The following is a 22,079-nucleotide window of genomic DNA, read 5'->3' as shown; positions in this document are numbered from 1 at the left end:
AGTTTCTAGTCTTTTGGGATTGCAAACAAGGCTGCCTGAAAAGCTTTGTAAACACATCGTAGTGCTGTGGAAGGATTCTTAGAAATGAAGTTGCTGGTCAAAGGGTATGTGCATATGAATTTTGGAAGACAGTATCAAATTCCCTCCCACAGGGTTTTTATCATTTTGCCACCAACGATTTTCAAAAGTGCCTATTTCCCCGCACTTAAAATTTTGCCAATCTGATAGGTGAAAAATGGTTTCTCAATGTAGTTTTGAAAATAATTGTCTCTTATTAGTAAGCTTGACCATATTTTCATACGTTAACAGCCATTTGTATATCTTTTTATGGTGAACTATGTTGATCTACCTAGCCCCTTATTCCGTGAGGAAAAATGTCTCCTTTCCCAATCTAGAAGTTGTTTTTATATTACGGTTATTAATCATTTGAGTTATGTTGCAAATGTTTTTTCCAGTTTGTTATTTGTCCTTTGTTTGCTTATGATGGGTTAATTATTTATTTATTGCCATCCTTAAAGCATTTTTACGCTCTTTATTTTTTGGCTTGAACAATTTTGATCTATAATCAGTCCATGGAGAATATAGATATCTTTATTAAGGATACAGGCTAATATAGTGCACTTTGTAGACAGTTTAAATTTTAAAAACCTTATTGTGTATTATTGGTTCCATGGTTAAAGTTGATTTTGAGGAAGCCTGTCCCAATTCTTAGTTGTATGGCCCATAGCACTCAAGTTAGGTAAGTAAAGGGATCTTTGCTTGATTTAAAGCTTTCTCAACAGCGTTTGATGTGTGGATAGAAAGTGCCAGATTACCTATTAGTAAGGAATGAATCAGCAGTTAGACATTTAAAACTTACATTCAGTTTTCAAAATGCATTCAATTGACATTTAAACATGCCACAAATATACTTTAACTTTTATCAAACACTAAAAATTTATTGTCTGGGACATATAAATATATGTCTTCTTCCAAGTGAATTAGTCATCTAAAACTGATCTATTCCATCCAGACCCTGAAGTAATTATCTCTACAGTCTTGAGCAAATGTGCGACAGTCCTTTCTGTGTAAGATGAGGTGGCTGGAATAAGATATTTCTAAAGCCCATTCCAACTCTAAAACGTACTGTTGGGCCGGCCCGTGGCTTAGCGGTTAAGTGCATGCGCTCTGCTGCTGGCGGCCCGGGTTCAGATCTCGGGCACATACGACGCACTGCTTCTCCGGCCATGCTGAGGCCGCGTCCCACATACAGCAACTAGAAGGATGTGCAGCTATGACATACAACTATCTACTGGGGATTTTGGGGGAAAAATAGAAATAAATAAAAAATTAAAATGTACTATTAATCTGCTTCTGTGATAAAGATCTGACATGCTTCTTAGAAAACCCTTGAACCAAATTTACCTCATTACTAGAACTTTTAATTTGTCCCAAAATCCATTTCAGCACCTCCTAGTTGATAGAACCAAAAACTGAATTCAAATTGTTCTGTCCCATCCCCACACTGCCGAATGAATGGCCTGAGTGTGCATTTATAATAGTGTGATGTTTCCAGAGTGAAAGTGAGGGGTAGGGACAGACGGTGAACTCATTTCAGGAGGCTTGACATGTGTATTTATAGATATACATATACATATCTATATATACATATCTCTGGCAGAAGTTCTCCTTCAGGATGAGCTGTGCAGTGCTTCATTACTCTCTCTAGGTGACAAGGAAGAGAGGAAGGAGTGGGAGAGCAGATTCTCCAGGTTCTTCCTGAGTTGACATTCTTATTGATAACTTCCTGTGCCCAATTTAGAGGCAAAACTTCAGTGAATGCTGCCTACCGAGGATAAAAGGGCCTTGCTGCGTTATGCTCTCTCGTGCCCTATTCTTTTCCTTTACACAAGTTATATTTAAAAATTACATATTTTATGAGTTTTGTTTGTTTACTGTTTACCTTTGGGACTAGAATGCAAGCTCCATGACAGGGATCAGATTTCATTTTATTTTAAAACAGTCAATATTTAATGAGTTTTTTATTTTAAATTTATTTTATTGTATTTTAATTTGAATTTATTATTTAATTTAATAATTATAGTACATTTAATAGATAATTTAACTGTAGTTGTTCCTCATTATTCGTAGATTCCATATTTGCGAATTCACCAACTCCCTGTGGTTTGTTTGTAACCCGGCAGGGATACTCTGGGTGCTTCAGCGGGCGTTCACAGACGTGCGCATGCATACAGTGGCGAAGCAGTTGAGTCCCCTGATGCCCGCGTTCCCAGCTGAGGTCGAACAAGGAAATGGCTTCTTATTTCAATTCTCACACTATAAACAAGTGACCTTTTCGGGATCTATTTAGTGCCACGTTTTTTGAATTTTTGTTCTTTTTGTTGATAATTTTGCTGTTTAAAACAGTCTCCCGGCATACTGCTGAAGTGCTGTCTAGTGTTCCTAAGTGCAAAACGGCTTTCATCCACCTTACAGCAAAATATGTGTTAGATAAGCTTCCTTCAGGTATGAGTTATGGTGATGCTGGCTGAACTCAGCAGTGATGATTCAACAATATATACTAAATAAGGTGTCTTTAAACAGAAACTCACATAAAACAAGGCTATGTATTGACTGGTTGATGAATATATGAATAGAGGCTAGCAGGAACCTAACCCTAGATTTCCCCTATGGGGCAATGATTCAGTGTTTATGAAGATTTTTGTAGAACATAACTATGGTAAATAATGAGACTTGACTGTATTTAAATTTAGTTAATTTTTTTTTAAATGTGAATATCTCAACTAATGAGTATATGACTATACCTGCCATATAGTTGGTCAATAATAAAAGTTGAATGAATGATTGAATGAATGATAATGATTGTGATCAGAATCATGATCTTTTTTTTTTTAAATTTTATTTATTTATTTTTCCCCCAAAGCCCCAGTAGATAGTTGTATGTCAGACATAGCTGCACATCCTTCTAGTTGCTGCATGTGGGACGCGGCCTCAGCACGGCCGGAGAAGCGGTGCGTCACTGCGCGCCCGGCATCCGAACCCGGGCCGCCAGCAGCGGAGCACTCGCACCCAACCGCTAAGCCACGGGGCAGGCCCTAGAATCATGATCTTGATAAAAGAACTTCTTCAGGTTAATAAATGATTATGGTCAATAGTCAGTAATTGGTGGGACGGATTGTGCCATGTGGAAAGAACAGGTCATAGCTTGTCTCTACCGTTAGCTGGCTGAATTGTCTCCAGTAAATCCTTTAATATCCATGCCTCTGTTTCCTCATCCATAAGATAATGATTATGAGACTCTTACTTTGCAAGATCGCTATGGGGTTCTAGCCCAAAGCTTTTTGTAAATTAATATGAAAGCACTGCCCAGGCTAGTTATGATTATTAGTGACAAGATCACAGATCTGGAAGTCAGAGGCCTACGAACCAACTTTGGCTCAAGAAGAACTCACTGTGGGATGATGACTCACTTCTCTTACCCATCAATGTCTGTCTCAGGGCTCTTCTTTTATAAAATTCAGTTGATTTTATCTGGATGATTTCCAAGGTCTTTTCTGGCAATTGCCTTCTGAGGGCCTGTGTTATCAAAAGCTTGAACTCGGAAGAGATTTCAAGGAAGTTGTGAATGAATCATAGATTACTCTTATATCCAGGACAAGGGTAATGCTATGATCATAGTCCTGGTCCTTGGAATGATCTTGATGTTGCTCAGGCCCTTGTAAACTGATTGTCTGCATGGGAAACCCTCTGTTAAACCTCTGTTACCATGACATTCTCTCCTCCAGAAGCTAAAGGTTAATAGCACTGAAACTTGAGGTCTTCCCTGGCAGTATAAAATGATGTTTCTGAGAATTAAGGTGTATTTAAGAGCTCTTAAGACTGGTGCCCAAGAGGATGACAAAATTAGGAGGTTAAAAATAAACTAAAGATTGGCTGGAGAACTAACCTGGTTTATTTATTTGTATAAATAGAGTTCCATAGATGTAGGTCAAAATATTCACATACATGGGTAAACTATCTAAATTTTATGAAGCTTAATTCTGAAGGGACACAAACTAGTTAAGGCACATAGATCAAGTCACATGACTCCTGATCTTTCATTTCTTCAACAGTGAAATGGAGGTGACAAGAGCCTTCCTTAGCCACCTCATGGTGTTGATGAACAAATAAGACATAAGCTTTCTAAGCTCATGGTGAATATGAGAATATCTAATAAGTACTATTTATTATAACCTGGTGGAAACTTAGTAAGTATTACATAATGTCGATGGTGTGTGACTGTATCCACTACATATCAAATGCCAAAAGAAAAACTCTCGAAGTTTCATTTTGGTTCATTGTTTAAGAAATTGATCAAAAAGAACTTAAGGAGAAGCAGCAGTCTTTAAAATCATAATACATTGTTTGATGAGAATAAAACTATTTGCTTTTGTTCTTCTATTAAAGCATCCAGTTCTTTTCAGTGACCCAGAAATGATGACTGCAACAATGAAAATCTGATGTATATAAGTTCTGGTAATGTATATTCCCAAACTAAATAATAAAATTAATTATCCAGAGACATATCAAAATAAACTATTATCCCTGTATACCTATGGTCTGAAGTGGACATTTAGTCCTGAATAATAAACTCATACTTACAAAGCCAAGTGCTATAGAGATTTGTATCTAAATTTGACATCTGCATCATTAGGGATGCAACTGGCCAAACAGCAGAGATGCTAGTAGCTAAGGGCATATTCATATTAATTAAAATAATGTTGGCAAATCTCTTTACCAGGAAGCAAATAAATAATATTAATACAAAACTATATAGTTAATAGAGATAAACAGGTTCATTTTCTGGAGATAAATATTCTATTTGGTTGCTGAAATGTTCTGGCCCTTGCTAGTCCTTTCTTTGGATTCAAGGCTATTCTTTCCACTTGCATAACTGTCATAGTGAGAAACAGGGCTCTTTCAAATCTCCGTATGGCTTATTCCTAAAGCCATTTTCCAGTAGCAGTGTGATGACTCATCCATATGCAATAACCTTGTAAAAGTCATCCAATGGGAGCCCTAGAACTTTCATTTAAATTGATAAACACATCAAGAAGTCCATGTATAACTCAAAGCAGCCTTGGTTTTCTGCTTGCTGCCAGAACTAACGTTACTTTCAGGTTTTTTTTTTTTAAATAGTGACACTGAGCAAAATTAAAAATAATAATATTAACAGAAAAAAATATCTTCAAATATCCATTTAAAGGAAAATTACCATATTCTGTGACCAACCAGATCTCCCAAATAGTCTGAAATATATTTCTCTGTTTAATTTTTAGTGAAAGGGTCATTTATACAAGGGCATTAACATTGGAGATTTATTAAAGAAAAATAATAATCCAGAGGGTATTCTTGGGCTCTTCTTACACCAAGCCTTATATTTTTAAATCTGGCTCTGCCACTGACTCACTGAGTGATTTTGATAAGTCACTTACTTCAGTGTCATCATTTTTAAGGTTTATTTCAGGCCCTAAATCTATGATTCTACAATGAAAATAACATCCAGAAATATGGTCAATTTCAATTAGCAGTAAGGTTGGGGAGAGAAGGAAAGCATTTCTGATAAACCATCAATAACTTTTAACAGCTTAAAACCTCTTATTCCCTAACAACCCAGGTTAATTATGACATTTTCTAAGAGAAGCTAGTTAGAAATAATGTACTAAACCGGTAATATTTTAGTGACTCTCTATGATGGTCCAATGGGTTCTATTTTATGCCATATAACAAAAACGGGTATCTGTTATAGATAAGTACATACTCATGCCAGAAAATATGAACGATCTTGGCAATGCGGCCAATGATTCAGAAAAGCTGGGCAGGTATGTTCCTTGGGGTTGGTTATCTTAGCAGAGGATGTAGACTCTTGCCTCATGTTTCAGTTTGAATATCAGTCCTGAAGACAGACACAGTAAACAAATGGATGCAAACACAGCGTTGGGATATAACTACATGGTATTATAAATTACAGAAAAATTAAATTCTTGCATGAAGTTAGGAATGGTAGTGTTAAGAAGCAATTCTTTATGGGATCCATTCTACGAGAGTCCTCAGATTTGCTCTGTTTCGTTTGCTACTGAAACTTGGGTCTCTGGAATCACACCCAACTTGACCATACTCCAGAGGACTGTCCTTTTCCGTCACTTTGAGATGCAAATGAAGCCCGATATGCCACTGCAGGTGTGGATTTTGGCTTCCCTATCAGAGGGGCAGATCAGTTAGAGACTGGATATGAGAAATTCTGCCTGATGAATGCTACTCCCTTCCTCTGCCTGTTGGAGGATACAAGTGCTTCCAGTTACCATGACACCATTTCACCGTCTAGAGTCTAGAACGTCCTTGGGATAAGAATAGCACCTAGTCTATTTGCACATTCCCACTGTTTAGCACAGTGCTTTACACATAAAAGATACTCAAGAAATATTTGCTTGCTGAATGAACACAGAATGTCATATTTTTCCTCTTCCACATTTAGACTGATGATGTGACCAGATTAAAACTCTGTGCATAAAGTCATCACATGTTGCTAATGATCCTCGTGGTATCTCAGCCTGGTGACGTATGCTTCAACAGAAGATAATACGGAGCAAAAGCAAGTTAGACTGACAAAGCTAACTTGATGTGTCCACAGTCCTGACACTGACTAGAACTGTGACAGACCTAATCTCTGAGGGAATTAATGAGACATTTTAAATGAATTTTAAGAGACTTTATTTTTCTTCCCTTTCCACTTACTTATTTCTCATTCTTTGATAAAAGAACACTTATCCTTCTCTCCTCACCCCCAATACCCTGAATCCCTTTCACTTTTCAGTATGAAGGGAATTTCTGCCCCATCTGTACTTGCGTCTGGCATTAGAGTGACGGTTACCCTCCACTCCAGCCACCAGCTCCTCTGAAATGTACAGCACCAGGTGGAACACTCACTGCTGCTCCCAGTTGCCATCACCCATCTCCTCACTTCTCTCTCCCAGTACTGCTGTCACTGCTTTGGGAGAACTTCACAAAAATGCACTCTTCAGCACCCTGGGCTCTGTGTCCGAGCGTCTTCACATGCGTTTCATTTCTCTCCTCTACCCCAGCAATGTTTTCCCATGCTCAAATCCCAGACTTTGTAATTACCAATAATTGTGCCTCCTGCAAAGTCTTGATTTCAACTGGCCCCCTCCACTAACCAATCCACTAAGCATTTCTTGTCTTCCCAACAAACTTATTCTAGTTTGCCAATTGAAGCATTTCTTCAAACCCATTGGGGCCTCAATCCATGTGTTCCTTGTTGACTCCTCCCATGAGGTCATCACTTTCTTCTCACCCAACTGAGATTTCATAGTCTCTCACGTGCTCCTTGCTCTTCTCTGTTGTGTTTGCCTATAGAAATTTTAACCTGACTCAAATTGAACTCTTCAACGGCTTCCCACTTACACGTGTGTGGATGAACATGGCTAGAGGAAATCACACAGACATGATGACAAATTTATGATCACAAATCCCAGGTGAACTCCAACATTGCCAGCGGCCCTGTTCTCGTGGCCTCGTCAGTTCCCAAAGCCCTCCAACCCCACCCTCAAAATCTTTGAGAAGATAATTTCACCTCTTCTCAAAATTCTCAAACCGCTTCCTCTTACTCTTTTTTAAGGCAAACCCACCCACATTAGCAGCAGACAAAACACAAGTTCAAAAATAAAATTATTAATAATTTCAAGATTGTGACAGCAGAGCCCCGTGCCAAGGGTGGGTCCCTTCTGAACATGGGGCCTGTGTGACTGCGGTGGTGCAGGCCCATGGTGCCGGCCCTGATCACAGCAGGAGCGGGGCGAGGGAAGTCTAGCTCCACTTCAGGAGGTGACAGTGCAGACACCATCTGTCATGTGTGTTCTGCATGTGGGGACATGGTACAATTCACTTGAACCCAGTTAAGTGTGTTTAAAGATAATATTACATAGTTGTAACTAAATTAATCATCACAGACAACTGGGAATTTAAGATAATGCTGATAATGCAAGCCCGGGAAGGGGGAGGGGGCAGAAAATGGCAGAGCTGACACCAAAAACATCTATCAACTAATGCGATTTCATAAGTGGACAATCAAAATTTCAGAAATAATAAAAGGACTATTTTAAATATGAATTTATATCTACAATATAAATTATGTTGTCAACCATGAACTTTAACCTAAGTGTATTTTGTGCCTCTACAAATTAAATAATGGTAATACAATGTGTATATACCTATGGTGGAATTGTATGCTCAGTTTTTTTTCTTAATAAGGATATGCAATCTCTTTATTTCATTAACATCTATAGCTGGATAGAATTCTAGATGAGACAGAGACAAAGGCGGAGCATACCCTAGAAAACTGGAATTCTTATGTGTCAACTAATTTAGTCAATAACCTCCATGATGTAACATTGTTCTTAATACGTATTAAAAAGTACTGTGCACACAAGTGTGAATGAACCATTCATTTGCTAAGAAATTTCCCTCTGAAACATCTTTACCAAGTAGCCAACTTGTTTATCTTTGAACACCTAGATTAAAGGGGAACTCACTACCTTTGAAGACATCCTCGTTGTTAAAATGGTATCACACACACACCACAGTATACTCACATACAGAGAAAGGAAGGGAAGAGAATAATCTCAGTGGGTATACAGTGTATAATGTACCTACCCTTTTTTCCTCCCAAAAGATGTTGAGAGGTTGGTTCAAATAAATCAATGTCCCCTCTGTAGTCTTACTTAGTGGAAATAGCACGCATAAAGCTGTGAGAACACAGGCAAGAAAGCAAAACGCATGGAGGGTGGGAAAGGACAGAGTTGCATTCTACCAAATAGGTAGACAGACAGATAGATAGATAGATAACCCTGAACAGTGTGCATATATGTGATTTGATGAATTTTTGAATTTTAATGTGCATCCATCTATGTCTTTATGCAATAGGCTCTCCTGGTCACGACAGACCTGCTCGCTAATGATGCCTGAGAGAACCTGCATAGGCAGATGCTCCTGATGCGTCATTTCCAAAGGGTGGCCGGCTTAGGACTGTGAAAGCTCTCCTGGAACCTGCCTAGAAGAACAGTAATTTAGCCTTGGGGAAGCCCTGGCGCAGGCTGCAAGCATGTGTTTCTAAGGTGTAGTCAACATGCCAAGAGCCCCAGGAACCCACGTGAGAACCAGCCCTCGGCCAGGCAAGCACGGTGAGGACAACTCTAGGCAGGTGGGCTGGAGAGAGAGTTCTTTCTGTGAGAGTCACTCTAGAGCTCAGAATGTCAAGTTTAACAACAGTAGGTCTTTTAAAAAATCAACCATAGCTCCTCCAGTCATACAGCTTTATTTGAAAACCCATTTCTTCCTGCCAGGGTTTTTCCCTGTTCTTGTGTTGCCTTCCTCTCAGTATGCCAGTGTTCGTAGGTGGAGGCAGTCTAATTGTGCTCCTCAGCGGCCCTGGGCTGGGGGATCATTGCATCCCACAGATGAGGAAACTAACTGAATGCGGCTCGTGACCAAGCTAGGAAGAGGACTTTTGTGTTAACAGATCTGCTGCTCACGCCGTGCAATGCCCCGAAGTCCTGGGCACTATTGGAGCTGCTAGAATGATGAGTGTCTGAAGTAATTTACATGGAAACAGGTACTGTGCCTCCCTCTCAAGGCACGCTTCTCTGTTTAATTTTCACCCACATGTAGGTGCCGCTGATTTATATTTCTAAAGCTATAGTTTCTCTTAGAGATAAAAATATATCCTGTTAAATGAACTGAGGCCATTTTTCTTATGGGAAAATGAAGTTATTTTTTAATATCATTAGTTGTTACTGTCGTAATCACTTTTATTTTTATTTTTGGTTTTTCCCTTACAATACCAGGCAAAGGATTAAATTCAGTTATCATAGAGATGCAAATCAAAATGGCAATTATCTAAAGTTTTTCTATGTCTCTTTTTCTTTCCTAGAGGGTAGAATTATTTTCCTACATTGTACACATTTCCCCCATATTTTCTTTAAAGAGTTAACATACATGTCCTTATTGCATCTTTTTGGGGGTGGTGGGGGGGCAAATTCATGAAAACAAGCCTATTGGTGATGCAGACTCTTAGATTCATTTTTCCTAACTGGAAGTCACGCAGAACTTCTGCTGTGCCCTGTCTAAAGGAAGTGAAGTTCTTCCTCCTCATAAACTTTGTTTGTTCTTCTTCGTCTCCCTCCCCCACCATGTGAGAACTGAAATAGTTGGGATTCACTGAAAGGCAAAGAGGAAGTTTTCACAAGGCACCTGGTAACCGGTCCTTACTCTGCGAGATGGGTTTTTCAAGTCTAAAGTTGGCTGAACATAAGAAAAGTAGAATCAGATTCCAGGTGTCAGTGAATTTTACCATAAGGTGCTTCCTGGCTGCTGTGCAAACTGACTTACATCAAGGAAGCAAGCAACCAGTAAAAGAACAAAAATTCCATGTCCAAGCAAAGAATATATTCATAGCTGAAGAAATGGTTGAGTTGTTGGAATGATATTTCAAATCTCAGTGTTTCAAATCTCAAAATAACACAAGGGAATGTGCAGAACTCAACCCTTCCCCAAATCTCTCCAGGTTGATGGCAAATTTGCCTAGGGTGTCAACAAGATCCTTGAGCCCTGTTAGCCTGCACTGTCATGTGGGTAGGATTGGGGGATGGAGCTCAGGAAGACAGAGAATCACAGTATTTTAAAACTGCCTTCTAGCACGTTTCCTGAGGACACTCGGCTGGGGCAGCTGGTCTCTGGAAGAGGACATAGACTTTGAAACAATTCCAGGTTTAAACCTCAGCTTTCCCATTTCTAGCACTGTGACCTTAAGCCAGTTAACCTTGGCCTCAGTTTCTTCATCTACAAAATGGGAGTCATAAAGCTTACCTTACAGAATTTCGACAATTACATATTTCTTAGGATGCATATAATTTGTCTCCTCTACAGTCCTATTTAATGGAAACAGTGTGTTTAAAGCCATGAGAACAGAGGCAAGAAGGCAAAAAGCATGAGCAGTGGGAAAGGATAGAATTGAATTCTATCAAAATAAATACCAATTCAAGGAATTACCCATTCAGGGTGTTTAATAAGAGTTGGTTTCTATAGAGATAATCTGAAAAGCTAATCTAACCAACTAAATGAAACTGCAACGTAATTACTAGTTGTGGTTTAATCTGTTGAAGTTACTAAAATTTAGGGCTAGAATATTTCTTAAAGAACAACAAAACTTTTTATTTGACAGGTAGAAAAAAGCAGTTATCAGACAGGTGAAGTGGCTTTCACAGAGTTCACAGCTCCTACGTGGTAGCTTCAACCCCAGATCCCAGGTTTCCTGACTCTAAAGTCACCCTTTCTTCCACCACGCCATGCCTATGACAACACAGGGAGAAAACTGAGTTGACACATTAAATATTGTTTTTAGAATTATGGCCTTTTATGTTGCTGGCAGCCACACAGCCAACATAAGGAAAGCATCAGATTGCCTCTAGCCCTTAGATACATGTATTCATGTAAAAATACCCATGGATTATACTAACTTTCCAACACTAGGTTTTCAAGTTCCTGCTAGGGTGTCTTTATTGGTTTGTCTATTTAAGGGTTTATTTCTCTAAGCCTAAATTCCCACCTCTCATGATACCGCTCCTGGATATAAAGAAGAAAGTACAGTGTTTCCTTTTTAAATTTGGTACATTTGGTGACAGGCCTCATGATGTCAAATAATTACCTAATAGCTCCTGTGCGCTTCTTAGAGACTGATTGATCAATTTGAGTCTGCGCTAATTAATTATGAGTAACTATCTTTTGTTCCTGTTTCAACCTTTTCCTCCTCTATTTGTCCAGCCCTCCAGTTTCAAACCCCCAATGGATTTTCCTTTACAACTGGAATCAACCTTTTTATGTGTTTAATTTTTGGACTCAGATGGCTAGGTAAAAGCCTTTTAAACAATCGTCAGAAAGCTCCAGGCCCAACTTCCTGTGAGCTTCCTTTACTCACACATCCTCTGGACTCATTAAATCTTATCTGTGACAAAAGACAGTGCCCAACATTTCCTCTCCAGCTGAGCCTTTGGCCCAAGAGCATCCAAAGAACTAACACTTTTGAGTCAGGGCCAAGCCACAGACTCGGCAGCAGTCACAGCCATGGCGAGGACAGAGAGCTGATGAGGCCCGGGGTCACCAGGGCTCTCTCCAGCAGGAAGCCGGAGCTCCTGTGATGACATGGACACAGGATTTATAACATGGGAAGGCTGAACCGGAGCTGTGTGAAGGACACAGATGATGTCACAAGTACTTCAGGGGCTGGGCTCTACCGCTGGTTGCTTCGGCTGAGGCACAAGTGTGGTTGGAAATTGTAAGCATTCGAGACGTGGGTCAACTCAAGCCAAGAAATATTTGCCAGATTTACTCCCATTCATCTCTCTTCATTCATATTGTCGTGCTTTCTTCTCAAATGGATTTTGACACAGATGTTGGAAACAAGTGGACAGAGAAAAAAGACTCTCAGATTTATTGAGTATCCATTGTCCAGACTGCAGGGTTTTGGTGTTTTCCTTGACCTTGTGTCTACGGGATTGGTACCATGGCACGCAGTGTGTGACTGTCATCTAGCTGGAGGCAGCTTCTGCAATAAAGGGTCTCGTGCACTGTGTGCACTGTGTGAAAGTAAGGTAGTGATCAGCAAGTATTCTGCTCTGGTGACAGCATTCTGGCTAGTATGGTAACGAAACTTTACCTGATTTTACCTGAAATGACTCTAGCAAGATTTACCTGTTTCGTATAAGCTGAGTATGTGGCTCTTTCTTTTGAGAATATCAGACATATATAGGAGTGAATCAAAAGTGTTTCTCTCTCTCTCTCCTTCTGTAGAGATATACTATTTTACATAAAGCTAGTACAACTGCAGAGTGAATGCTACTGGATATTTTTTCCTAGAGTATTCTGTACTCCAGGAAATTATAAACTTCCAATTGAGAAGTACAGACTATTAGCTGATTGGACACTTATTTTATTTCAGTATTTATTATTAAGTCTAGCCAAAGTTATAATAACAATGAAGCTATTTTCTCTAAAACAAAGAAATATTTTAAACAAAAGAAAGACACCATCCTGTAGTCCTTAAATCACAGACAGTACCTTTTATGCATATCTATTTGCCCATTAATACTCTGATCAAAAGAGCCTGTCCAGACAATGAGAAAGTGTATAAATTTAATGAAATGTCATGTTATTTCTGGTATGACTTGTTTTTCTGGACAAGGTGGTATAGAGGACAGCCAGAGAGAGAAAACATTGACTGAAAAGACTAGAGTCATGCTGATAACTTTTTCAGAGAAACCATGGAGGGGTCTGCCTGGTTGAGATAAAAAATCAGAAATAAAAGGAGGTGAACTGAGAGATCTCATATTTGCTAAGAGACTGAGGAGTATATTTGGGCATAGTGGACATTTTGTTGCCTCTGGCAGCACCAACTTTTTCCTGCCCAGCATCCCTTTATTCTCAAAATTGGATCTATGTAGTTCCAGGGAGGTTGACTGTATTTCTGCTCCAGAGGAGCGTCATCTGATGGACTAAACCAATCAAAGCATCCTGTCCCCTGGCTCGGAATGATTGGATCAGTACTGGGCAGATGATCTTAACTGCCCCAGAACTTTTCCTTGGAATGCTGAGTCAAGGAGAATCTTTTTCCACTGCAGACACAAATGATTAAGATATAGCTCAGGGAGCTGTTGGCAGCTGTCTCAGGACCATAAGGTGAGGTCCTGCCCAAATAAAGTAACACAGAAAAACTGGAGCTGGAAAGGAGGAAAAAAACTGATTATTTGTTATGTATTTTAAGCTGTTAGTTTAAGTATCACTTGAAAATAACCCTTTTGGGGACTCTTTGAGCCCATGAATCAATACATGCCCTTCTTGCTTTTGTCAGTTTTAGCTAGGTTTTCTGATTCCTGCAAGTGAAGGTGTCCTAATAAACCATTAAGTCTGTATAATAACCCTGAACCCTGTCCCACATCCCCAATTCTGACTTCTTCCTCCATTACTATCTTGACCTCACAGACACAGCCATCTGCCAGAACCCAGATGGTTAGAATCCTTCCCAGAGGTCGGTGCTCCGTGGAGAACAGGGTGCCTGGCCAGAGATCATCATGGATCTGTTCACAATCTGCTGCTGCAGAAATAGGACAGATATCATTGTACTCATGTCCCTGGCACTGGACAGACTGATGGGCCGGTCTGCAGGGCAGGAACAGCCAGAAGAGAAAATTGAGCAAGAAGCTAAGGCAGAGCTGGAGGAGAACCAGGAAACAGAGGACTTGGAAATAACATGAATTTCAAAAGAACAAGTCCCGTGGCTCAAGAGGGAAAGAAAACCTAGAGGAGACTTTGTGAAGAATAGTTAAACTTCCCAAGCAAAGAGTAGGACCTTGCCTTAAAGAAATCGCAGCTGGGCTGCTACATCTGTTCACATTGGGACTTCCATCTTGCCCCCCTCACGGGGGTCTAAGGAATACATGGGAAGTCTGTGGATAGTTACTTGTGCCTCTTCAGTGTGCCCCTTCCTGGCACAGGAGAGGGAGAGGAAGATCCAACCTAAAAGGTGTGGAAAGCAACTATAGTTCTCAGGGAACCCTCTAAGTAGAGTTGCTGAAACTTTGAGCCCCGGTATCTTCCTGCCTTACCTTGAGGGCCCCCAAGGTATCTCCCAGTCTTTTCTTCACCACCGTAAAATGAAGGCGCATAATTGACTCAATTCTAAAGTACTATTGTCTACATCAGTATATTGTGACTTTCAGTTATCAGAAAATTCAGCAGTTTGCTCCACTTATTTTTCCAGAGAAATACTTGACTTTCTTTCTAAAAAGATCTTTGTCAATCTTGGGACATAAGAAAGACAGTGATTTTTAAACTTTCTAAAGTGAAGTGTGTATGAAATCAGTAAAGAATAGGAATGGAATGTATACTTAAAAACTAGAAGGGGTGGAAAAGAATGAAATAGAAAACTTGATCAAATTAGTAAAAGGCAGAAAAGGAGAAAATTAATGACACAAAATAAAATGAAACTAATTAAATGTATCGGTAATAATAATTATGAATCAATTAAACTCACGAGTTAAAAGACAATGATTGTAAAAATTAGGTTTTAATAAATTCAACCATATACCACTTACAAAATACACACTTAAAATGTAACAACAAAGAAAGACCAAAAGTAGAAAAATAAATAGAAAACATACCAGACAATTACTAAGAAATACTAATAACACCAAGATAGACTTTAAGGAAGAAACATTGTCAGGGATAGAGAGACTTGTTACATAATCATGCAGCAAGTTGCTGTAAAGGCATAATATTCTTGGGTGTATGTACATTGAACAAGCTATCCTCAAGATACACAAAGCAAAATGTAAGATTGTTGCAAAGAAAAATGGACACATCTCCACAATAAGGGGAGTGTTTAGACATATCTCTTAGAAATGATAGATTTAACAAAGAATTATTAAGGTTACTGAAAATATAAGGAATTCAATGAACAAACTTCATCTTATGGACATAATGCACCTAACAATTAGAGAATATACAATATTTTCAAGTATACGTTGAACAGTTATATTCTGAGTGGAGCCTTTCTTATCTTTCTAATAGTTTCCCAATCGTTCATATTCCTCTAGTTGGTTTGCTCGGAAGTGAAAGTGTAGAATGCATGTCATGACAGCTTCAAAATTTCAATATATTAATTGCTGAGACGTGGGACTCCTAGTAAATGGCTGAGATGGAGGGGCCAGTGGACAGGAAACCAGTCCTGTGAGGTTCTTTTACGTAAGAAGAATGCGTTTTTACTTAGACTATGTATTTCTTTGACTTGGTGAAGATTATCAGGGGCTAAGCCAACTCCTGTCTCCAACAAAGCCACTCCTTGGTGCTTCTACTGTTTATTGAGACTGTCTTGGGACCAACCCATTCATCTGTCTCTTCCTAAAGTCTAACAATCCCTAATCTATAGCTGGCATTTACAATGTAGTGTCTTCTCTTGCAAGATTTCACGAACAGAACCAACAAGTTTCTGCCTACTGGTTCCCAAATCTAGCTGCATGTTAGACTCATCTGGAAAGCTTCTAAAATATAGATTTCCAGCCCCCACAAATGATGTTCTGAAGCAAAATCTGTTCAGGGTTAGCTATAGAAATCTGATTCTTCAAAGCTCCCAGGTTACTCTGATGCAGGTGGTCAGCTGAGCAGCATTTGAGAACTCCTGCTTTAGCCCAAGGTCCCAAATTTGAGAGTAAAGAAACATCAGTTTTCCTTCTGACTCTGTAGCTACCTGCTGCTGTAACGATTTCCTTAGCCTTCCACGTGTTTCCCAATCTGTGGCACGTTTTCTAAATTGCTGTGTAATTATACCTGCGGCTTACCGACCAACCCCACTGAGTTTTTTGAAGGATGAATTACATAGGTTAGAACTGCCAACATAAACCACAAAAATACTAAATTTTTTATGAGAAAACTTCCTGTTTTTCTCCTAAGTCAATTTATTTGCTTTTCTTGGATTTTTAGAACGATAAAAAGAAGTAAACAAGCTGTTCATGACTGGTTTTAGGTCAAGGCTTAACCCCAACTTGCTCATCCTAAAGCAGAAATGATATGGCTTGCAGGGTAAGATATCTGCCAAGGAAGAGTGAAGTATCTACATAATGACTACATATCTGTGTAGTCTGATATCTGATATAGGTGTATATGATATATATGGTCTGATATCTGGTTATATATATGTGTGTGTGTTTGTATATGTATAGATACACATATATGTATCAGAAATGCACGTACTGTATGGAGTGTATGTAACTTGAAGAAACTTGGATGGTAGGGGCTGGTTATAATGTGTCTATTCTGCAGTGGAAAATTCACAGATTTAATCATCTGCATAAAGATTTAACAGCACGATAAAATTAGATGTGTCTTTTGCATAAGATGTCACTTGGAATGATTGGTTTCCTTAATCTTAACCTTTTAGTCCGCAAAATAGTATAATTCCTAAGGGAGATAATAGCATGATTTCTCACCTGTCAGTGTTACCTTATATCCACTTTGTTCACAGTTTTGCTCTGGGAAGGACAAGGGGATGCACGAATGAAATGCAGTAAGATGAAGAAGAGCATAGCTACCTGGTGCTAAGGAAAGGAGCAAATCGGGAGATATCAAGGAAGAAATGGGTCGTTCTGAGCTACGACCTTATGCAGAAGAGTGACTAGCCTTACAGATTGCAATTACCAGAGGGTGAATTGTCCCAAGCAACAAAGGATTACAAGGTTCCGGCTGAGGGTGTTACTCGAATGCTAGCAGGCAATAACACATTTCAGAGTGACATCTTTCAAAAAGCAGATATAGGTAGAAAGTTCTTCACCCCTTTTCTGGTGCAGTGCGTGAGCACAGATGCCAGGCCCAGGCGGAGTTCTGTGCATAAGCTTATGGCTTTGCCATTTATAAAACTGAGCCATCAGATGCAAATAAGATCTGAGTGTTGTTTTCCTTCCAAGTAAAACTCAAGACTTGAGAAATTAATCTGTCGTTTTTGCTTTGAAGCTGAAATCTGTAGATTGCAAAAGTTGAGACTGGTGGCCCCTCTTCATTTCTTTCTTTATATTCTTATGTAACGTAGCAGGCTTTCCCAGAAATAGATGGTAAAATTTTCACATCAAAGGTACAGAGTAAAATTCTTGCAGATTTAAAGAAGTTTCTTCCTTTGAGGAGGAATAACATTGTCAGTTTGCTATTCTCCAAACAATGGTATTTCCAGTGGAGTCCTTGGTGATAAGAAAGGATATCATGAGTAAAGGAAAGTATTGAAAGGCAGCAAAATGCTCAGGAAAAACATAAGTTCATAGTCCACTTTTTCTTTCAATAGTATACCACAGTTCTTTAGAAAAATTAAGCAAAGAATGAATATTTATTTATTCAGTCATTGATTTGTTTGACAAACATTCTTGCATAACTGCTGTGTCAGGCACAATGTTAGGACCTGAGAATGCAAAAATATGACCGAGTCTCTTTTTTCAAAGAACTCCATTCTAGAGAGAGCTTGACATAATAATAATGACATTGATTATTATTAATATGATTATTATGCTGAAATATAATAAGTGCTCTAATCTAAATGTACAGGATTTTAGAGAAAGTAGAAAGGAGGAAGCAATTAATTGTACTCAATAGATGGGGGTAGGATAAGTAGGGGTGGGTGGAGAAGACATGATAACAGGAGAAATTACACTGGGTGGAGTAGAGGGGTACAAGCTTCTGATGTCAATTAATATAACCTTTGTTCTCATTTGGGGAAATTTTTACTATATTCTCTATGGACCTTAAGACAGTGGAGCAAAAATGATAAACTAAATTTTATGTCCGTGGTTGTTATAAGCTAACGATCTATAGTAGTGGATATCTCATCACAAATTTGAAAGTCTTTCATTGGAAAATTACCCTTAAATAGATGGCCATGTTTGAAACTTATACTGCTGGGTATACTGTAAAGCTCAAAGCCTTAGTGGTATAAAATGAAGATGTTCTGATAAAATTGATTAATGTTTAGGTCAACTAATCATAATTATTTCAGAGTCAATTCCAAGTTGGTGAAGAGGATCATTTGACAGGTCCAGCCTGGTTTCTGGTCTCTGATTTTGGCCACTTACCAGCCTGACCATCTCCCTGTCTGTACAAATTCTAACCTATGACAGGTTTTTACAGAATTCCAGCTTGGAGCTCAGAAACCCAGCTTTGACCTTGAAGCCTGTTTCTGCAAGCTGGGATTCTGACCTATTACTATGACTTGGAAACCACCTTGGATCTCAATTCTTGTAATAGCATTCTTTTCTTGTTCTTAGGTTTGAGTATTAGTTTTGAAACTGTGTCCACTGCAGAAATCCCTTCAACGCCTGAAGTCTGCTCCTGAAAATTCACTCTTGTCTGGGGTCTTGCTCCCAGAAAACAGATGTGCTCAATAGCGATGGCCTACAACTCTGATTACCACTGGATTCTGGAGTCCTTGTCATCAATCCTCAACTGCATTTTGGAAAATTCCTCTGCTCTGATTTATAAATCCTTGATATCGATGGTGGTTCTGGACCACTACCTGTTGGCTGTGGTGTTTTAGACGTTGTGGCTCTAGATACTGTGTGTTGCCTACCAGACTGAAATTCCTTGTGACAGCAGGACTAAGATTTCTCCTTGTAAGCTTCCACTCTTAATTGGTTTGTTTTGCTATTTTTAAGAACATAGGCTTAACCTAGCAAAGGAGAGCAAACCATGCATTATTAACACCATACCAAGATTCTGAAACAGCTCTACTATTCCTCCTTGCATTGGCTATTCCTCAACTTCTGCCCTTCTGGCTTAATGAATCGCTAGATTGATTCTCTCAGCTCTCCACCTAGATGGTAATTAGACTTCAGCTATTATTGTCTGTTTTTGATCCCTATGGGATCTTCAACAACTGTAAATTGCCCTGTTTCTCATTCCTGTCCAGATACAATCCAGACAACCTGGCTCTGAAGGCTCTGGCTCACCTGCAGTGTAGGTAATGGGATGTGTAGTTCTAGGTCCTGGATGTCCTAGCTCATCACGACTAACCATGTGACCTGGTCACTGCTGTATCACCAATCTGCTATCCTGTTTCTGGCAAACAGTAAGGACTTAATAAAGATTTGCAAATAAATTAATAAATCAGTAAATCCCATTGTAGGTAAAAATAACATGTCCGCTTAGGTTTCAAGTTACAGCTTCCATCCTTACCCCCACCTTTTTTTTTTACTTTCCTTTTAATTCATATCCTGGCTTGATTTTCTCGAACTTATTTGAACATTAGGGTAAAGGGTACTATGGTGGTCCTTCAAAGAGACTGTTAAAGACTCACAGTGAGTTTGAAGAGAATAAATAATCAAATGTTTGTTTAGCCATCCTTAAATCAATCATCCCCACGATTTGCTAAATTCTCTTTTATTTGAATGCTTGCTAAAATATGAACTCATGAAACCTGTCTGAATTTTGTCCATTTATGAAAAATGACACCCATCTTCTCCCGTGAACAAGCATTATGGTCCTAAGACATTTGGGTGTTCTAAAAGCACAAGGACACAGTGTTTGTTTGATGTACAATATATTATAAAATTGAGTCTAGCAATTAGCACAGCTGAATTTCCTGGCTCCTATCTCATACTGTAAACTTTTTTTTAAGACTTTACTTTTTCAGAGCAGTTTTAGGTTCACAGCAAAATTGAGAGAAAGGTACAGATTTCCCATATGCCCCCTGCCCCTACGTTTGCATAGCCTCCCCCATTATCAACATCCCTTACCAGAGTGGTATATTTGTTACAACTGATGAACCTGAATTGACACTTATATTAGGGTTACATTAGGGTTCACTCTTGGTGTTGTATATTCCATGGGTTTGGACAAATGTATAGTGACATGCATCCATCATTATAGTATCAATCAGAGTATTTTCACTACCCTAAAAATCCTTTGTGCTCTGCCTTTCATCCTTTCCCTCACCCCCAAACCCTGGCAACCACTGATCTTGCTACTGTCTCCATAGTTTGCCTTTCTCAGAGTGTCATATAGTTGGAATCATACAGTAGTCTGTTCAGATTGGCTTCTTTCACTTAGTAATGTACACTTCAGGTTCCTCCATGTCTTTTCATGACAAGATAGCTCATTGCTTTTTAGCTGTGAATAATATTCCATTATCTGGACGTGCTGCAGTTTATTTATCCAGTTACCTACTGAAGGTCATCTTGGTTGCTTCCAAGTTTTGACAGTTATAAGTAAAGCTGCTATAAACATCTGTGTAATGGTTTTTGTGTGAACATAAGTTTCGAACTTCTTTGGGCAAATACCAAAGAGCACGATTGTTGGATCATGTGGTAAGATATGTTTAGGTATGCAAGAAACTGTCAAACTTCCAAAGTGGCTGTACCATTTTTCATTCCCATGAGCAACGAATGAGAGTTCCTGTTTCTCCATGTTCTCACTAGCATTTGGTGTTGTCAGTCTTCCAATTGTTAGCCATTCTAATAGGTGTGTAGTGGTATCTAATTGTTGTTGTTTTAATTTGCATGTTCCAAATGACATATGATATGAAGCATCTTTTCAAATGCTTATTTGCCATCTGTATATCTCCTTTGGTGAGGTGTCTGTTAAGATCTTTGGCCCACTTTTTAATCAGGTTGTATTTTTGTGTGTGTGTGAGGAAGATTGGCTCTGAGCTAACATCTATTGCCAACCCTCTTCTGTTTGCTGAGAAAGAGTAGCCCTGAGCTAACATCTGTACTCATCTTCCTCCAATTTGTATATGGGACGCCACCACACATGGCTTGACGAGCAGTGTGTCGGTATGCGCACAGGATCCAAACCTGTGGACCCAGGGCCACTGAAGCGGAGCATGCAAACTTCACCGCTACGCTACCCAGATTGTATGTTTTTTTAGTGTTGAGTTTTAAGAACTCTGTATATATTTTGGATAACAGTCATTTATCGGTTGTGTATTTTCTCCCAATATGTGGCTTGTCTTCTCATTCTCTTGACATTGTTTTTCACAGAGCAGAATCTTAATGAAGTCCAGTTTATCAATTGTTTATTTCACGTATCATACTTTTGGTGTTGTATGTAAAAAGTCATTGTCAAACCCAAGATCATCTAGGTTTTCTCCTGTGTTAACTTCTAGGAGTTTTATGTTTACATTTAGTTCTATGATCCATTTTGTGTTAATTTTTGTGAACGGTGTAAGGTCTGTGTCTAGATTTGTTCTTTTGCATGTGGATGTCCAGTTGTTCCTGCACCATTTGTTGAAACACTGTAAACTTTTGAAGATGTGACATTACCCATAGTTGCTAACACAGTGTTTTATACAGTATAAATGCTTGTTATTGATTATTTTCCTAACTCATTCTTTTGATAACCATTTCTAAGAAGATCTGTAATATTGAATAATCCCCAAGCTTTCAGCAATTCAATTGCATTTATGCTATGCTGGGATAGTCATAGTAGAAGCCCCTATCTCC

The 22,079-nt window shown here is 39.0% G+C and overlaps 1 long non-coding RNA gene across 3 annotated transcripts in view; it reads left to right on the top strand.

The window, feature by feature from the left end:
- The window catches only part of LOC131419166 (uncharacterized), a 57,037-nt gene extending 42,525 nt beyond the window's left edge, over positions 1-14,512 (top strand). For 2 of the 3 annotated variants that reach the window (XR_009223163.1, XR_009223162.1), the window contains 2 exons: positions 8,980-9,256; positions 11,875-13,423. This is a non-coding gene — a long non-coding RNA (uncharacterized LOC131419166). Of the gene's footprint in view, positions 1-8,979; positions 9,257-11,874; positions 13,424-14,088 lie in introns of those variants that run through there. The other variant, XR_009223164.1, reaches the window with a different exon arrangement.
- The last annotated feature ends 7,567 nt before the right edge of the window (positions 14,513-22,079 follow it).

The sequence above is a fragment of the Diceros bicornis genome, chromosome 20, assembly GCF_020826845.1.
Source record: "Diceros bicornis minor isolate mBicDic1 chromosome 20, mDicBic1.mat.cur, whole genome shotgun sequence".
NCBI lineage: Eukaryota > Metazoa > Chordata > Mammalia > Perissodactyla > Rhinocerotidae > Diceros > Diceros bicornis.
The sequence above is the reverse complement of the archived record's forward strand: the minus strand, read 5'-3'. Positions and strand labels throughout refer to the sequence as shown.